Source organism: Camponotus vicinus, unplaced genomic scaffold (genome assembly GCF_025532165.1).
Source record: "Camponotus vicinus isolate PSW18456_S1 unplaced genomic scaffold, iyCamVici1.0 SCAF_2, whole genome shotgun sequence".
NCBI classification, from domain to species: domain Eukaryota; kingdom Metazoa; phylum Arthropoda; class Insecta; order Hymenoptera; family Formicidae; genus Camponotus; species Camponotus vicinus.
In genome coordinates, this window is record NW_028141956.1 from 14,130,761 (window position 1) to 14,151,112 (window position 20,352).

At 30.8% G+C, this 20,352-nt stretch overlaps 1 protein-coding gene across 1 annotated transcript in view; it reads left to right on the plus strand.

The window, feature by feature from the left end:
• Nucleotides 1–4,285: 4,285 nt before the first annotated feature.
• Nucleotides 4,286–20,352, plus strand: part of Machr-b (muscarinic acetylcholine receptor) — a 37,500-nt gene continuing 21,433 nt past the window's right edge. Inside the window, exon 1 of the mRNA XM_083091109.1 lies at nucleotides 4,286–5,146. The gene's annotated coding sequence lies outside the window, so the exon portion shown is untranslated. The remainder of the gene's footprint in view (nucleotides 5,147–20,352) is intronic.

The following is a 20,352-nucleotide window of genomic DNA, read 5'->3' on the forward strand; positions in this document are numbered from 1 at the left end:
TTGGAGAATTACTAAGTTTCTTTTATAAAATAAAAAGAAATAAAAAAATTGTTTACATTTTATTTCTTTGCTTATTTTAACTATATATAGCATGTCTCTTGTCTTTATATCATACTCTAATATAATGCACAATTTTTTAAATCTCTATTATATTACAAATTTTAATATTTTATAATATACATTATGATTATTATATATATTAATATTTATATATATTAATATATATTAATTTTATAATATATATTATGATTATTATATATATTAATATTAATGTTGATTTTTTACGTATTACAGTTTTAATTCTTAATAATAAAGGATTTACGTGTTCGTATCTTCGAATTACGAATTAAAAGCTAAAAGTAGTTGGTAAATTATATATTTTCTTTAAATTGATTAAATTATTTATTATTTATGCATTCCTGATCTTTTGAAAAGATGTTTACTAAAAATGTTACTAGAAAGTAGAAGGAATCGAGTTGACCTAAAACTGCAGCTCTCAATGCTGTATATGATCATATTTGATTTCTCTGAATAAAATGCATTTGTATCGAGGCAGATATTCTTGTAAAATCTAATTTACATTGAAAGGCATGATATTTATAGAGATATAAGAAAAAAGATTGCTTTATTAATATACGCCATCGCTGATAAGTTAATTTTATAACATATCTGTTGCATGTTTAAAAAATTTTCAGAGTACTGTTTTAAATATTTAATTTAATACATATAATAGAAAGAGTCAATAAGAATTTCTTTTCGTATGCAATAATCTCATCCAGATTTCATTAAAATAAAAGAAATTTTTATTTCGTCATATACTTTTCTACGTTATTTATATTGTAATTACATTTAAAAATAAAAATAAAATATACATTTTACTTAAAAATAAATAAAGATAATAGCAGTCGGTTTAATTAAACGCTAAGCGACTTCGATGTTGATTTTAGCGAGTCATGATTCTCCCGAAAGTCACGTCAAGAATATTGCCGGTGTTGTAAGCGGAGTTAAGTACGGCTGTTGTGAACTACTTCCGTGTATCTTTATTAATGCCTAGAAATGCGACAGAAGGGAGATCGTTCTTTAGATGACCAGGGTGGTTTTTGTGTCTGCACGGGTAAATATTAGCGGAGGATGATGAGAGTATCACCGTTCGTTCTTTCTTCCATTCTCCTTCTTCTTTTCAACGACGCGTCGCACACCCACCTTCTTCGTCGCTCGGGGGGGATTCGTTCATTCCATCATTCTGGAAAGGAGGCTTTTACCTGTCCTCTTCAAACTGACGGATTTCACCGAAAATTTACTCTAATATTGTCTCCATTCAAGTATATACTCATGGCGCCTTCTCTTCCGCATGATAGACATCGTCGATTGAAAACTGCGTACTCGTTATGAGAATCGAATCTAATCTCTGCTGTTTCAATGTAAATTTTTGTCGATAATTGAATACTTATAAGCTCATACACTGACTTATATGCTGCTAATCAATGTATTGTATCATTGTATCAGAGAAAACAAGAAAACTTAAGCCATTTCACAAAGTTTCTATAGGCATCTAATTTTTGGTCTGTAAATTTACGTTTATAAAAATTTCTTCTCCTTATTTGTATATTGATTTTTTGTTATTTTTAGTTAGTTTGTTGATTTTTAAAAGGAGGTTTGTTTATTTTCGCAAAGTATTTTTGTGTGTAGAGATTGCCTTTCTGTTGACAAAAGCTCTGTAACATTAATAACATTAAGGTTGTCTTTACCCACATATACTGTTTTGCTCAATAAAGTGCATGATACATGTCTAGGCCTGTCCCCACGGGTACACCTGTCTCATGAATAGCGTTCAACATCGATGAAGATCGTGCGATTGAGTACTGTAGTCCAAAATTAACTCCGATGTACGGAAAGTACGGAATACAGTGTAGTGACGTCACAAACGACGTAGAACCTGGTTTAGTGTGGTTCCTCATTTCCAGATAGATCGAATAGAAGTACATCCGCACCTTAATGCACATACTAACACATTATTATTCACACAGTCTGCCATTCAAGGACAACTCGGTTTGATCGTAACGTTTCGATAGATAGAATAATTTTCCATAAAGGGATATATGCATCTATTATACATGTAAAAATATTTATTATTAGCATATTTTATACCTCCTTTTAAATACTTTTTCATTCCGTTATATTTTTTCTTAAACATTAATCGCATATTTTAGAAAAGTCCGAGAAAAATTACTTTATAAAATTCTAAATACATATATATATATATATATATATATATATAATATAATTCCGTTATATAGATAAATTCCAAACATCTGCTCAGATAACAAAGGTACAAATTTAGCAGCAGTGTCTTGGCTTGCATTTGATCTCAATTAGTCTTTTGATGTTCATGACATCGCGATATTCCACTCATTACTTCGTGTAATGGGGTTAATTTTGGGGCTAAGGTCTGTCGCACATTCACGTCAAAGCGAAGGAAAGGACACGCTAACAGAAGCTTTGTGTGCAGTGACTGTTGTCAGGTACGATTGCTGCGATTGCACTGGATACGTGAAACGCATTTTCTAAAATCGTCCATCAGCTAGATCGATATACAGTCAAACTAATCCAACGAAATTTTCATGTTTAGAAAATGCATGCTCAGCATATCAATTGCATAATCTCAAGAGAGAGCAATAGTTAATAAAAATTATAATAATAACAATTATTTAAATGTGTAGAATGTTATCACTTTGATTTCATTACTCTAGCAGATTATTATATAAATTTATTTATTATTATTTTTTTGTTTAATGCAAAAATTAATCATGTAATATCATAATGTACAATTACGTTAAAACGTTTCAATAATACGAGTACACAGATAATCATGGATAATGCTGCAATTTAGGCAAATAAATTCGGATTGATCTATTTTAATGATAGTTCCCGGGACTTATCTAATCGCTAGTTCACTCTCGTTGTTCTTCCGTTCTGTATTCACGAAGTTGGTTGGTTGCCGCTCATCTGTAACAGAAGTTTCCCAGCGCAAACTTGCCTTTGACAAACTATGAAGTGTCAACGGATTAGCGAGCAGCCGATATGCCGCATAATTCAAAAGAGAAGACACAGCTGCGAGGAATATAAGTTTGCGCGGCAAGCATGTAAGGCTATTTGCGGTTATTACACCCGCTTTTAATAAAAAAAACTCATATTATATAACTTGATAATGGTTCTATAAGGAAACTTACGCTGTTGCAAATAGTTGCCCGATTCTCACAATTTCGTACTGCCCCCACGAACAATATTCTTACGTAGAAAACTTCATCTACGTCCCGCCTGCAACAAAGTTATTATTAGCAAAACACGTGTACAATCTCAAGTTTAAAAAAAACTCGTCCCAAAGATATAAATATGTTATAAACTTAATCGTGTTTTTTTTGTATGAGATAATATCTTTCGTTTCTTAAAATATCTTTCTATTTATTATTACCTGAGGTCTAAATAAAACAGAAGACATTTCAAAACACGTGCATATAAGATAACGGTATCCGAGACAGAAATGTTTCGTAGCAAATAATTAATGTAATCGATATGTCTTCTTGTTTCGTATATAACCGCAAGCTTTAATCAAACCTTGGGTATCAAATTGGTTTACAAATAGTTTTAATCGCATATGTCATTGATTACTTTTATATGTTACATTTTTCCAGTCGATTATATTTTAGATATTATTTTTAGAAAAGAGAGAAGAGAGAAAATTAAATATAATTGAACCTTACATTATAATACGAAATTAATTTGCGCAATGAAATATTTGAATTGGAACATATTTGGATAATTGAAAATCGGTATTAATAATCCTGAAAAATCGCGGAGATTAATATATAATATAAAGATTACATTTTGAAAATAATATAAATTTAATACAAGAAAGTGAACAACATGATTCGTAGGATTCATCGCATTTTTTTCCTCAATCAGCATATAAATATGTATTCTGCAATGCATTGTGGCGATTAAACTCATCAAAATTACAATAGATTTCAAATCTTTCACTCGCGATCTATCACGCAGATCCATCGCAATCGAGTAGCTCCCTGTTAATCGGGGTACTTTAGCGGCGCCGCGAGTCGCCGATGATTATAATGATAGGAAAGTAGGTGAATTGATAATGATTCCATGAGAAACGATTCATCCCCCTGCACGAAGAGTGCTCCTGCGCACGCGTGCGTCGAGAATGGGGTTGACGACGGTGCACGGCGTCGCGACGCTCACCGGCGCTCACTTGAATCCTCGCCGCGTGTTCGTCGGGCGATTCGCCTTGAAAGATCGCGTCCGAGAACGACGGCGGTAGGAAGTCCGCACCTGGACCGGAAGTAGGCAGAGGCTCGCGGCACGGACACATCGATCGTAAATCGATGCTTCGTGAAATACAATTGTCGTCGCAACGATCAGTCGCAGAAACATTGTCGCACGTGACTTGTCAATACAACAAAAATAACTTTTTTGTCGCGATCGTCCGAATGTGTCTCGCGCGAATACGTAATGCGGCGCACGAATGAGAGCGAAGGAGAGCAGCGCAGTGAAAGCGGACCGACCGGGGTCAGCCGTAGGGATATCGCGCGCGAAAATGTCCCGGTGGATCGTGTGTCCGATGTGATTTAATTCAACAAGGTCAACCCCTCAGATTCTGACATTTCCGTCGGACAACATCGAGTCGATCGCGACTTATCGTCAAGGACTATCGCGAGATCGTTGAACGCAGATTACGGTCTAGGACGATCGAATCGATTGAAGTGTACGCGGCGATCCTGCGACGGAATTACGATATTCAACGAGTATAGATGCGGAATCGCTCGAGGACGATCGAGGGTAAATATCAAGGTTCAGGATTCCTCCTAAACTCCTTGCGAACGTTGAGTGTCGATTGACTCTGTTGAATAATCGATGTACCAATGCCGCGAAACAATCCACGGCGGCCGTCGGTCGTCGCGCTGTCAGGTGACAGTCGTCGCGTGCCGATCGGAGAACTTGGTGCCGACGCGTGCACGGAAGATGGAAGTAAGAACTCGCGTTCGTGCGTCCACGTGGAGTACTAAGGACTGAAGTTTCGGAGTTCCGGTGGCCTACTTCGGCACTGTCCTCCAGACGGAGGGCGCGCGAGGTGAGACTATCACTTGGTTACTTGTTGCCGTGCGTTTCGAGGGTAAATTTGATTGATCGATTATAGAGGAATTTCGTCTGCATATCCATGTCTTATCGTCAAAGAGAAAATATTAACGTCCATTATAGCCTCCTTAATCTTTTTTTCTTTTCCTTTTTCTCTGTATTGAAATATATTATCCTGAAACTTATCATATATCATTTTCACGCGTAAATAGTTACACAACAAAATTAACATCAAATACTTTTAATATAAGTTTAAGATAAAAGAAATGCGAGCAATTCAACCAAGCACATTTAAAATTCTTTCTAATTTTATATATGTATATATATTGCATTTATATATATCTTGAAGAATGAAAAATATAAATCTTAATTTATATTTTGCTTTTGAGGACGATAAATTGAATACAAGCATTTTTTCTTGTTATAAGCATTTTTTTTAGAAAGTGTATTGTGTGGATTGCATCATATATATGAACTTATCATTCAGAATTAATAAATAAATTACTCAAAAGTTTTTATTTTGGTTGGGTACATATTTATGTTATGCAATACTAAAGGAAAAGTAGAAGTTATAAATTATATTTTCAACAATTATTTGAAATGCTTACAATACGAGTTAGCCGTTAGAAATGTATATAATATTTAATCCAGAATTTAATAAATGCCATGTCCAATCATTATTCGCAATTGAGTTTCCAGTTTGTCGCTACTCTATAATTCATCGTGTTGTTCCGTTTCATATTTTGCTCGTACTGCAAGTCACGTTATAAAAAATATAAATTAGCTATCGATGTAATATGACAATCATACTTTAATTGAGTTCATCTTACAAATATGCAACGCAACAAATAAATATATGCGCAGTCGAAAGAATATTTATTTGAAGCACTTTTCTCAAAACACAAATATCTCTTTCTCTTTCATTGAGGATTTTTTCTATTAAAATATTTAAGTAATATATAATCTTACGATAATAAAATAAATATATTATATTATATAAATATAAATATAAATAAATATAATAAATAAATAAGGAATCATAAGATGATTATATCTTTTTAACTCTTTCTTAAAATTAAAAAAGAGCTAGAAAGATATAATAATCTTATAGATCTAGAAAAAATTTAGATTATTCTATTAAAAATGAAAATAATTAATTGCTATATGGTATAAATTGCATATGGTTTATTGTGTGCATCTATATATTTTTTTTTATTTTCTATTTTAATTTAAATTTTTTGTATTATTTGTTACTCCTTACTATTGAATATTCATTATATTTGTCTGATTTGTTATTCCTTACTATTGAATGCTGCATTATATTTGTCTGATCTGTGGTACATTCAATATCAACGGAGGAAGCGAATTATATAGACTAACGCTAAATGTGTGATGAAATTGTGTGACGGTTCGTTTTTAACTATCTGCAAGAATTGCAGTCTCACACGATCTCGCAGCAGCCCTCGATGTAAACGAACTCTAGATCGCTTTATTCTGCTCGGCCAGGCGGCATCGAGGTCGTGAGTGACAGGTCGAGCGAGTTTCGAACGGGAAAAAAGAGAATCTCTGGCAAAATATGGCTGTCGCGATTGTCCTATGAAGAGACATTATCGGATCTTTTTTCCTTTTCTTTTTTTTATTCGATGCAATTGGCCCTGACCTATGATTGACTGATCGATAGAACCAGAAAAATGCGATGATAATCGGCATGTCATTCAATTGTTGTGTCGCCTATTATTATTTATGCGAAGTCATTTCCAGAACAACGAAATCTAATTTGTATGTTTGTCATATTTTAATTTTGCTTTTCACTAACGTTTTATAATCGGCACCAGATAGATTCGTTTTTCGTGATTTCATGGATTTATTGTATAGATAGAAGTGATATTATGACAGTGATTGAGACATTAAATATGACTCTTATTTTTACAAATATATTAATATATGTGTGTAATAGATATGACATGTGTAGATATGACGTTTAATTATATAATTTCATGATATTAGATTCGCAAATAAATATACAAATATAAATATACAAATATGTGTTGCATTAGACGATATTCTTCTTCATCTCTCTCAAGTATTATATTCTTTGCTTTATTTAATCAACAACTATCAATAAACGAAAGGTACATGTATGAGGGTTTATCGAAGAGTGATTGAGTGTGTCGAAGGATTCTTGTTAGCGTGTCCTTTGCTCGCCTTTGGTAGGACGATCGATAAATATCGATTAGCTTGTACTTTGTGGATACATAAACCTACACCTATATTTTCTTGTCACGGCCATTTCGCACGACGAGTGCTCATGATTCGAGAGAGAAGAAAAGCTATTTTTCTGATAATATAATAAGATTATGAATAAAATCAATAACATTGTATTCAGCAGTATCTATAAAAAAAACACAGAGATATTTTTAGAAAAATATATGTATTAAAATATTATTTTATATTCTTTCTATTTTGAACTTAAATTTTTGAACTTAATTTTTTTAAATAAGATGTATTATATTTTAAATAAGATACATATATTATTAAAAATAGATTGAGAGAATATGTTAATGTAACTTTTAAATTGTGACAAATTTTCAATTTTTTTGAAAATTTTTTTTAGATAATAATTTGTTTTATTTTAAAGTTTTTTATTTCTTTTTTGAAAAATGTCATGTCGATTTAATCATTTAATTGGATTTGATTGTACACATAGTGCAAAAATCGGAATACGATTAATCTTTTATTCATGTTGCGTACGTGTCGCGAAATATATTAAGAACAAAAAATTCATATCTCTAGAAACATTTACACACCCTTGCGTATAGATGATTCAATAAAATCCGTTATCAAATTGTTTCATTGACTATTCTGTATTTCAAATATTTCAACGTTTATGATGCTGAAAATTTTTATCCGATATATATGATAGCAATATATGATTTATGGTAATAATATGACTTTGCATGTACAACACGTACAACATGTAGCTAGCAAAATATTAAAACGCTTCTATACTTCTATAATGTATTAATATCTAGATATTTACAATCAAATTAAATTGCGTATTTTATATACAAAAACAACTTTATAATATTTATTGAACGAGTTTTTGTAATAACAAATTTATATAATTAAAGAAGTTAATTGTAATTAGGCTTAATATATTAGGATTAATTGTCTCACTTTAATATTTGGCTCTTTGCCTTAATAAAGAAATATACTTTTATTAAAACTGTCAGGATATGTAATATTGAAAATGTCAATAATTTCTCAAAAGCGATGATTATCCACCAAATTTTCATTAATCGAAATTTATTGCAAAATTAACAAGTAAAACGGATAGAGCAATTTACAAACACCTTATCTATGTTTATTATTAAATACCAGTGCATTTATCACGCCACTTATGTACATACGTACGGTATTCTCATCCTCATCGTGTCATTAAAATATAACGAGCATTGTAGAGGAATCCGAATTCATTTGAAACATTCCTCATACTGTATATCCTCATAGCTTATTCTTGGCAATAATTATACCGGAGATACGTATATACTCGAAGTGATTTGATTTTAAATAAGTATTTCTTACGGACGATATGTTTGTAGAATGATTACCGATGTTGTTAACGTGCTATGTGTGTGAAATATTAAAACATTATTTACATTTCAGTTTAATCGGATCGCGCACTGACAGAGTTATTAATATTATATGTGATGGTTAACTGGCGGTTTAAATATTCATCGATAATCGCACAGTACAAAGTGCTCGCAGTGCCGTGAGGAATACAAGGATGAGTATCTTTGTGCGGAAATATATGAATATAGAGGACAAGCAACCGCGAGCTGTTAATTTCGCGAATTCCGCGTTTAACGTGGCGTATTTCTCGTACGAGATGAGAATGATGAATAAATGCTGTAGCAACTCCAGGCCAGAGATGCCAGATTCTGGCCTTTCGGTAGCATGCGGTAGCATGGAGGGGATAATAGAAAGAGACAAAACATGATTCTCTCTCGCTCTTTTCTCACAGAGAAGAGCGAGAGAGAATCATGTTTTGTCTTTCTATTATCCCCTCCATGCTACCGCATGCTACCAAAAGGCCGGAATCTGGCATCTCTGCTCCAGGCTAGGGATATAAATTAAATAGTAATGAGGTCAGTAGTACATCTTCCTTTGTTGTGTATGTTTAACTTATTGGTGCTAAATATACATAAAAAGCATTTTGTGTCATGAAATAAATATGTAAATCACGAGTATGTTTTGAATTATATTATATAAGATATTATACACATATAAAATTAAAATTTTTTTTACAGTGATTTGATATTTTTTTATAAACATAAACATAATTTTGCATTCTTGTTAAGATGATGATATTAATTAAAATTTTAAAAAATATATAATTTTTATTGCAAAAACTTAGTTATTTAATCTCCAAAAATGGATGCATTAGAAAAAATTGGATTTCAATGTGTAAACTAAATTCCTGATATTAATGTTATTATACAATTAGTTTCTACTTCCTCTTACAAATGTTTAAATATCCTTTTAATTTTTTTACGATATTTTTTACGATAAATTATTTTTTTAACGTTCAATTTTTTATCAATACAAGTGAAATAAAAAGAAGAAGAGATGGAAAAGGAGAAAATGAAAAATATTTCAAATCTATCACTGACTCCGAATATTAAAGTGAGACTCTGAATATACCTTTCTATATTTACTTATATTTTCGCGAGTATTCAATGCTCTCAATTGAATCGAAGTTTTTCTCACTAGGATTAACAATTGGTATAGCTGACGAGCAACGTAAGGGAAAAATCGATGTACACGAGCAAAAATTTTCGTGTCTTGGCCGTAATCCCTGCGATTATTCCAACGTAAAAAAAAAACATTGACGAGAAGCTGAATAAAAGATTGACGGATTTTCGAAATATAATTACGAGCGGCTCTATCGAGCGTATCGCCCGAATTTGTTTCGCGCGGGTACATTTGCCGTGAAAAAAATCGAAGGAAATAATTACGATTACCTCGATACGCGAGGGCACATTTCGCGAACTGGACGATAACGAGCACGAGAGGCGCCGGCGTACACGCCACCCTTCGTGAATCGCGTTTAATCCAATACGGGAAAAGCGCGTCACGAATGGTCTCAGGTATAACAAGCGCAGAGAACGTGTCCTGGAAAGAAAGAATGTTGCGAACGTTGTTTCTTTCTTTCTCTTTCTCACTCCTTTCCTCTCAAAGCCTCGCAAAAAATATCTTATAAAAACGTCTGTAATATTCGTGGAAGATATTCTGTACACGTATCGCCATATTTCGCATATCAAGGGTGAAAACGAAATTTTTGTGATGTTTTAAAGAAATGTCATACACATGTCGTACAGGATATATATATATATATATATATATATATATATATATATATATATAATGTGTTTAGCACGCATAGCTATCTTAACATATAAAATACTTTATCGCTGATGAAAAATCGACATCTTGAATATGTAAACCAGCACAGAAATTACGTTAAGTATTATTTCACTGCGATCATGCACCTTGTGATTCTTGAACGATCTGGAAAATTTATATCTATGATTCAAAGATTTAAAAGAATTATATATACGAAATTTCTCATTCGCAAATGGTTACAAATTATAAATCAACAATCTTGGCTTTAAACTCTGTCGTTTTCTCTCTTTCTCTCTCTCATAAGTATGGTTATGGTACAGATCTGCATACCGTAAGCTATTATATTACACATTGCTATGGTATACACATTTTACTATTAATAACATCGATTTATGGCTAGTTCAATAAAGGAGAATTCATGTAATTAGTATCGCTAACGCATGTTCTTTGACTTCAAAGCAGTGTTGTATCATGGCATACCATGATATTCCTGACATACTGTGGCGATTTATCGAGTTTCCGGAAGCATCAAATTCAATATTTCTATCTCACGTTTTGTTATTGCAAAATTTTTTTCGTTTAAACGCAGATTTATTTCTCTTCGTTTTTTAGCAATAATTTTCAAATAAATTTATAACAATCGAAGTTAAAAGCACCATGTTTCATGCGTATCAAAAGAATGCTCAGCATAAAGTTTCACTGTGGCATATGGTAATTAACCTAATTATATTTATATGACGTTATATACAAAATAATAAAACCCGCGTTATATATAGTTATGGCCAAGTTGTTATAGCAAATATTTTTTTATCACGCAGCGAAAAATGAGAAGCTGGTCAATTAGGGGAATTGTTTCACAGTAACCACGCGAAAACGCGGTTACCTCGCAAACGCTCGTGAATTATTAAAATATACCAACTAGCCACTTGCGTGGGTGTCCAAGACACACGGTAATTGTTCACATAATTAATTTTGTTGTGACTCACACAAGTAGGACATTTTGAATTGTAGAAATATCATGCGGTTGGCCAATTCAAACGCACGCAGACCCGCAAAACGATTTTGGACCGATTAATTGAGGGATTCGCGTTCGCTTCGCATTGTCTATGATGAGAGCTAGAAACGTCGGATTAACGGTCTAACACGCGGTCGACGCATTGTTTCGCTATACTATCGTGTTTACTTGATTTCCATTGGCTATGTAACACTCATAGAAATTCAATACTGGTCGTAATACGAAAACGCATGTAGCGTGAATCTGCGAGTGGCAGCGAAACTGATTTGCAAGTACAACTATGGATTAATACAATGCTTTTATTATAAGATAAATGTCATCACGTTATTCGTTTATTCGATTGGCGCTTCGCATAATCGACACATAGTTCGTCTGAATCAACCATCCTCATTTAGTAGCGATATTAGACGAATATTGCAAGTTCATTTCTTTGTTCTTGTATAAAATCACGTTTAGAAATGAAAAATTTATTATTCTTTTTTCTCAATCTTTTATATAAAGTATGCTTTTATAATATAAATTAAATATTTAATTTGTCATGGTATTATTTAAATGGTGCGTATTGACACAAAGTGCAAGAGATGATTTGCTCGAAATGATAAGCAATCAAGGGAAATTGGAATTATCATTAAAAATTTTTGAACCAAATAAAAATAAAAAAATAAAAATAAAAATTTTCTTTAAAATATTTTTTTTCTTATAAATATTAAGATTAATTGTACGAAGATTTCTAAATATAAATTTTAGATATGTCCGCGAATCTAGTAAATGTTAAAAGAAACAGATCTTACTATGTATTTATTCATTTAACTTGATAAATGTAAAAGGATTGAAAATAATGCAAGCTTTTATAAAAATTCAAGAGCTTTCCTAAAGAAAAGTCAATTGCTTCGCAAAGGAAAAATGGTTCTGAGAATATTTTTCAGTATTGCGTAGTAAAATTTGAAGTTTCATAGATATTGCGCAAAACGGCTATAATCTCTAATAATTAAGTTTTATGTTTAAACGATGAGTTTGGCATGCGGTCCAACACGCCAATTACTGAAATGAACACCCAATTGATTGATCGAAATACGCGGATATATGTGTCGACATTGTTCTCCAACGTCCAACTCAGCAATCTATGTGAGCCGCTCGAAGGGTGTTTGGACTGTGATTTCTATCGAGTTCAAGTGAGTTGAAACCATTTCCTCGTTCGTTGATATCATTTCACGAGTTTCCATCAGAAAAGCAGCTTCTATAGAGAAAATGATTTTCTCTCTCTACATTGTTAATCCATTCGGATATTGAATCTTACGAATTCGTATAATATAGTTTGATTTATTTACATGTATAAAGTATATACATATTTATATGTATAAAGCATTTCTTTTCCATATTTTTATATTTATTAGTAATACCATTTTTCTCATATATAACTTCTTTGAATAATTTCTACTTAATTTAAGTTCTAAGAAGGGGGGGAGGGCGAATTTTCGTAGAATTTTTCTATAATTTTTCAATGTTTAATTTTGCACTATAATTTAATTAAACTGAATCAACTAAGCCCATAGTCATAATTTAAGAAATATTCATTATTTGTTATTAAATTACAATTACTATTTTATTATATTCAATTTATTTTTTGAAGAGCACAAATTATAATTTTGCAAATGTAATAAATATTTTTACATGTCTATTGATTAACGGGAACCTTTTCATTATGATTGCAGTAACCGCATTTTTTGCGATCGGATATATTTGTTGAACGTTCTAAATAGATGAATTATTCACTAAAACGCTGTGTGTTGTTTGATAAATACGCGGATTTCTCTTATTGGAAATCAATCAACTTAATATCGACTTAATATCCACTAAAATTTTTCTTTTGCGACGAGAGAGAGAGAGAGAGAGAGATTTGTTTGTTTATATATAAATAGACCAAATCTCAATCTCAAGCAAATGGGGTTTCATCTCCGCCTCTGGTGGATATTCAATCAACTGACAAGCGACGACAGCTTCCGTCATTGAAACTATATAGAAAGTTCTAGTCTCTTGTAGAGACGAATTATTTCGGAGAACTGAGGAAACCGGCATGCAAAGATGATTCACCATCGGAAATCTACATCGGTCTGGCGTAAATTGTCGATTAGTGAACACCATCTTCCAATAATCGAGAATTAACTTCCTCAACCGCAATGATATTGGCTGTACGCACTCGTGCACGTTATATTGCACGTTGATCGGCGGTTTACCACGTGATACTTGATAGGTGCGTTTAATCGCAAGCTATCATGTATATCGCATGATGTATAATACTTGAGATAAAAATTATATATTATAGAATGTAATAATTAAATTATGTAATAACTAAATTAAATTACTTTTCATCTCTCTTTCTCAATTATATAAATAATTTAGAGTTTCTCTTAGCGAAAATATTGCGCGTTCCGAATATTATTATAAACTTATTTGAAAAATTGAATTAAGAATATAAGATTTTTACTATTTAATAAGAATATAAGATTTTTACTATTTTGTAAAATCTTATATTACATTTGTAAAATTTAATTTCTCAGGATTTCTTATTCATAATTGTTTATTTAAATTTAAAGACTATATTAATTCTTATTCATAATTGCTTATTTAAGTTTAAAGACTGATCGTTCTTTGGAGAAACGGATTAATATTTCTGTTGAAGAAATATTAATTCCGAATTGTGATCAGAGAGAATTTATATAGATAGAAACATTGTAGAGAGGTAGAAACATAGTCAGATTTAAGATAATCTCTATATTTCTCGTTATTGATTTTCGTTATTTAAAAGTATTACCGATAAAAATGTGTACCGAATGATATAATTGTTTTGTACGGTAAATTGCATTTTAAGATTCGATTGTTTCTATGTCGAGGAAATACAATTTCGCGCATGATTTTCCAAGAACTTTTATGAGTTAATCGTGCAACTATAATAAATAAGTTAACTTACTAATCGCTTTATAGCACGAATCTTTGAAATATTATTCTAGTATTAAAGTCGCAATGCACAGTAGTACTTACTATTAGTACTTTTTTTTACAAAGGGAGAATGCACCTAATCGGTGGGATAGTGTTGGGTTCTTCTGGCCATCAAAAGGCAATGACCGGGCCTACCAATTAAAAACTTCTTGCGGTCATCCTCTGACCGTTAAACGCCCGGGCCCTGGGTAAAGGTCCCTGGGTAAAAGTCCCCGTTTGCACATTCACTCATCAACTACTAGTACTTATTAATCACTATCAAATCATGATTCTTATTGTTTTTTTATAGATTATCTAGAATATCACAGAATATAAAAAAAGAATGTACATAAAAAATTTGTTTTCTAGATAAATATTTTGTTATACTAAAAAATTTTTTGTAACTATGTATGTCGCTCAAAATAAAAATTTCGTTGAAATCTTGTCGATGAATATAAAATCATTATAAATATTGTTGTGATCGAATAACTTGTTACTGTTGCAAACTTCTACCAACATAAATTGTTACTTGTTAACGTGAAAAAATAGCCGTTCATTAAGAAATTTAAGAATCTAGATATCAAACACATAAATCTAAATATCACTCACATACACACACACACACACACACACACACACACAAATCTTTGGCATGGAAAGATTAATATGCACATTTATTAAAAAATATTACATAAATGTCTGAAAATATTATAATATTTTTTAATAAATATATATTATAAGATTATATTTTAATATGTATTTCTGGTATGAATCATTAACCAATCATGCGCAACTGGGTCTCGCGCGTTGACTAAAATTGATTAATAAGCTATTTCACGTGAACGTTAACTTTATATTTTTCGACGCCTGATGAATTATTCGCGGAGATACTTCGGATGATGAATCACGCTACATTTTTTGTTTCTGCAACTTGTATACCCAGATACACGAAATAAATAAATGAATGTTAATTGCACTGTATCAATAAGCATGATTGATAGTACTAAGTTTCTGCGTAAATTGTCGGACCAACAGTGTACAAATCAATAGCTTAAATAAGCTCTCCATAAAAAAACCAAAAAAAAAAGAAAAAAGAAATTTAAATATATACATGCTTAAATACATTCTGTAGTTAACATTTGAATAGAAAATTTTACCCATTTCTGGATTATGTGCATATAATTAGAAGATATAGATATGCTTCTACCACAAAATATTCGAATAATCAATGTTTTATTTAGTATCTCGTATTGAGAAATTTATAATTTGTAGAGATAATTTTTAGAGAAATGTAATAATCATTGTTTTAATGAATGAAAGCTTTAGCTTAAGTGGCTTAGAACTAAAGTCATTAATGCCTTAAATTATTCCAAGATAGTAATCTGGGAATCTACATAATACGACAAAATATATACTGCAAAATCAGAATTCTAAAATTAGAGAGAGAAAGGATAATTTTAGATGTTTTAAGGAAGAGGCCGTAGATTTTATGACATCATAAATGAATATATCTCATATAGATAAAAAATGCATTTGAAATATATGCGCATCTTTTTATTGTGAAAATAAATAATAAGTTATTAGAGATAATAAATTAGTAGAATTCTTATATTATCGATTGCTCTCTTAAAAATAAATATAATGAAAATACCATGAAAGTTATTTACATCTAAAAATTGTCCGCTTTAATATTCAAAATGTTTTTAGATTGAAATTTTTCAAACGATATTGCAGAAGAGACTATTTGAGCAAATGTCAGTTGCGTGATGTCCCGTCACGCGCACTTCTTCCTCCTTAATTGAGATGGCTGATAATTTTCTCTCAGATTTGGCACTATGAAACATTCGACGGGAAAATATACGCTACAATCCACTCGTCTCGTTTTCATTATTTTCTGTTTCGTGAGCCACATATTTCCTACGCTTCCTGTTGCGTGCGCAAGTCGTTTTGCCCGACGTTGTGAATCCGGTGGAAAGAAACTACCAGCGAAATCTATGCGGTTGGAAAAAATATAGGTATCTCTGATTCCCATCCGAGTGAAAATAAATGCGCGACTCGAAGGCGATAAGCACAGAGAAACAGGATTGACGTAAAAGTTTCGCGATATTTCTCCCCGCGTAAATCGCAGAAAGTGAGGAGTAGGCGGAAACAAAGCGCTCACGTTGTAAAATGAAAGAAAGGGAAGCTGCCGAGGATTGCATAAATTTGCAGACTGATAAAGCTTAAAGTACCGCGTTATACTCGTCCTCGTCCAAATTTATCCCCATTTCGAGGAGAACAAGCATTAAGCAAGGCAAAAATCCGGAGATGAAAATGATAAAATGTATCAAATATGCTGATTTTCAGTTTTAAGCGTGACATTAATTATACTCATAAGCACTTATTGAAAAAAATATTTTTGGAATAATGCATATTTGAAATTCAGTTACTATTTACTGTTTGCTGTTAGATAAGCACATACATGATTATAATAGTATTAAATCAAATCACAATCTATTTGTATTGCACATTTTATTTATTTAATATTTTATATATTATATAATGTGTTACACACAATTTGTTTAACAAATAAAAGGTTTTTATTTAAAATTAAAATTAAATTAAAATAAAAAATTAGCTCAAATAATAACATTTCATAGCTTTTATTTAATACAGCAAATCATCAATATCTAATAAAAATAACAATTGTTATGTCAATTTATAAATTAATAATATTAGTACGGTATTTATTTAGATATAAATAATAAAAGAGTTACATATTATATTTATATATAATCACTAAACTAGTTAATTTACTCAAGGGCGAGATTAAGTACATTTTCTACGTCTTGATTTAAAATTAGTGAACAAGGAAGTATGATCTGTGCGATTTCCATGTCAGGTACAAATGGCTGACAGTGTCGTCCTCTAAAAAATGTGCTTTGTGCACGCAATCCTTTAATTATTTTAACTATCTAGAATCTAGAGATACTGATTATGTTAAGGTTACATCTAAATTTGGGATATATTTCACTTGTAAATAGGCTTTTGACAGATTGTAATATGTAATTTCAACATAAAATTCTATCTTTTCATTACTTTGTAATAATACAAATTTATACTTTATAATTTACATTAAATGAAAACTGTATGTGTATGTTGCAATTACAGTGTAATAGTATTAATTGAAAAGTTATGAAGCATTTATTTCGAAAGTATACAAGAAATCTGATATTCTTGGATAATAATAGCCGATGCTAATTGGGGTCTCGTTAAGAGGCCGAGATGAATCCTTTTCTTTTGTGCAATTGCATTTAATTTGCAAATCAATTTTGTTTATGGATTATGCTATTTTTCAAAATTACATAAAGGCTTTAACGTTTTTTATTAAAAGATAGTAAGTATTTCTAGAACGTTTTAATTTATCACATCATTGACAGATAACAATATCATCATGTAGCCGTGTTATCGTAAATCGGGAATAAAGAAAATAATGTGCTGAAAGAAGCTTTGTCAATCTGATAAATATTGCGTGTCACTCTACTGAACTTATAAATATGCATTAAGTTGCGCATAATGTATACTTCTTTGAATTGCGTCAGTATATGGAAAATATGTTATCGATCGTATTACAAATGAATGCCACATTTTGTTGAAGAATCGGGAAAGATAGTTATATAATAAATTTTTGTAGCATAACAATGCGGTTTATTATTCGCTTTCAATTATGTAAATAATAGGCTAGCAAAGAAGAAAATTACTACGTATAAAATGTAATTGTAACGTCACAGCTCTTTGACGAAAACTATGTTCGGTTAATTTCACCGACGTATTACGGCGCAACCATATTGAATATTATGCATCCATTTCAAGCGCGTTTGATCTCTAGATTAAAATTAATTCGATAATCGTGCGCAACAGTTTCTCTCATAAATAATGCATATTTGAAGAACATATAAAGAGCATATATGTATCATTATTGTACTACATAAATTTATGTGTGCATTTAGTTAATTAAATATTATGAAGTAAGCTTATAATATATCTCAAATGCAGTTTTCGGTTTAACGCAATAATATAAGTCATACGCTTCCTTTTGTATCGCGTTTTAATATGTATATTAATGTTTATCATATTATGTGCAATAATATAAATTATATGCTTCCTTTTGTATCGCGTTTTAATATGTATATTAATGTTTATCATATTATGACGCGCACATACATCTTTCTAAATATGAATATAAAAAATAGAATATGTATAAGTAAAATTACACCACTTTTCGTTATTATTACCACTAATAATCTACTTATAATTAATTATTGCTGTTAATGAACGATTCGAATTGCGCGGTTGGAGAACGTGTTGGTATGAATGGGTCAGGTTAACCAATGTGCTAAAAAATAATAAAAAATGGCTCTCTCTGTATCTTAAGGTAATATAAGGGCTCTCTCTGTACATTAAAGTAATAAAGCATTATTACGAAGAAAGGTACCATTTTTTTTACACGTAAAGAAACTAAAGGCCTTTGAAGCCCGTTAGTAATAGCTGTGACAAGAGCGGCTAAAACAATTGCATAAAAGCAAAATTAGGTACATATATCTTCAAATAAATACAAATTATAGAAATCGTTATATTCTTATTCTTTTCTTTTGATTTCAATAATTCAATTATCATATTACTTTATATCAATTTTTCAAGGAAATATGTTTGTTTAGAAATGATGCCTTTTATTGTTACATTTTAAATAAAACAAGCAAGTTCTTTGGCGACTCACTCATTGGGATCAAAAATTTTCATCTAATTTTCATCTCCTAGATTTCTATGAGAAAAGATTCGCAAATTTATAAAAAAACATCACAAACATAGTAATATTAATGTTTGCTACTTAGAAAACGTTTTGATAGCATTAAGTTATTGGTCCAGTGCGACACATTGCAGTGTAGTACTATTGACGTTGAAGTACTATTAATCGAGTACGAGGCATGACTGGTAAAAATTAAATTTCTTATGTGAGGTCTTAATATGTAGCACGAAGTATATTTTAGAATGAGACTTTAGTAGTAGTTATCGGATCATATCTATACATAACGATATCTGTATGTACTGCAATTTTAGTTGTATTTTATTATATCCACAATTGTGAAGAAAACAATATATTTCATATTGTAATTTACTATAAAAAACTCACAATTAATTTTATTAAACAAGTTTATGTTATATATACAGCATATAACTTGAAATAAAAAAATAAATAAATACATATAAAATACTCGGTATATAAATTATAAGCATAAAATTCTCTTTTAAATTAAATACAAGCAATTAAATGAAAAATAACGCTTTCTATCCATAATATTTACATATTACTAGTATTATACATATACTTATGTTTCCATAATGACCATATTTTCTAGGACATAATCACAAATATAAGAACCCGTCCGTCGTGCTACACGCGAAGGGAGATTTTTACGTTTCATTTGCTTGACCTTGACAGTTCTATCGCAGCCATTTGTAGATATTTATTATCGACAGTAGAGCTTGGATTAATCTTAATACCAATAAGTCTTAAGCTTGTGATATAATGATAACGATTTCAATCTTTTTATTATCATAGAAAATTCCATTACTTGCATGTGTGTGAGAGAGAGACAAAATTTATGTTTCTATAAATTAATAAATTCTATAAATTAATAAGAAAATTTATAGAATTACGAATGTTCACATTTCTTTATTAAAATGCAAATTTTAATGTCTAAAGTATTAAAACACAAAATAATAGTCTTTAAATCAAATTTTTGCCATTAGAAATATATGCTTTG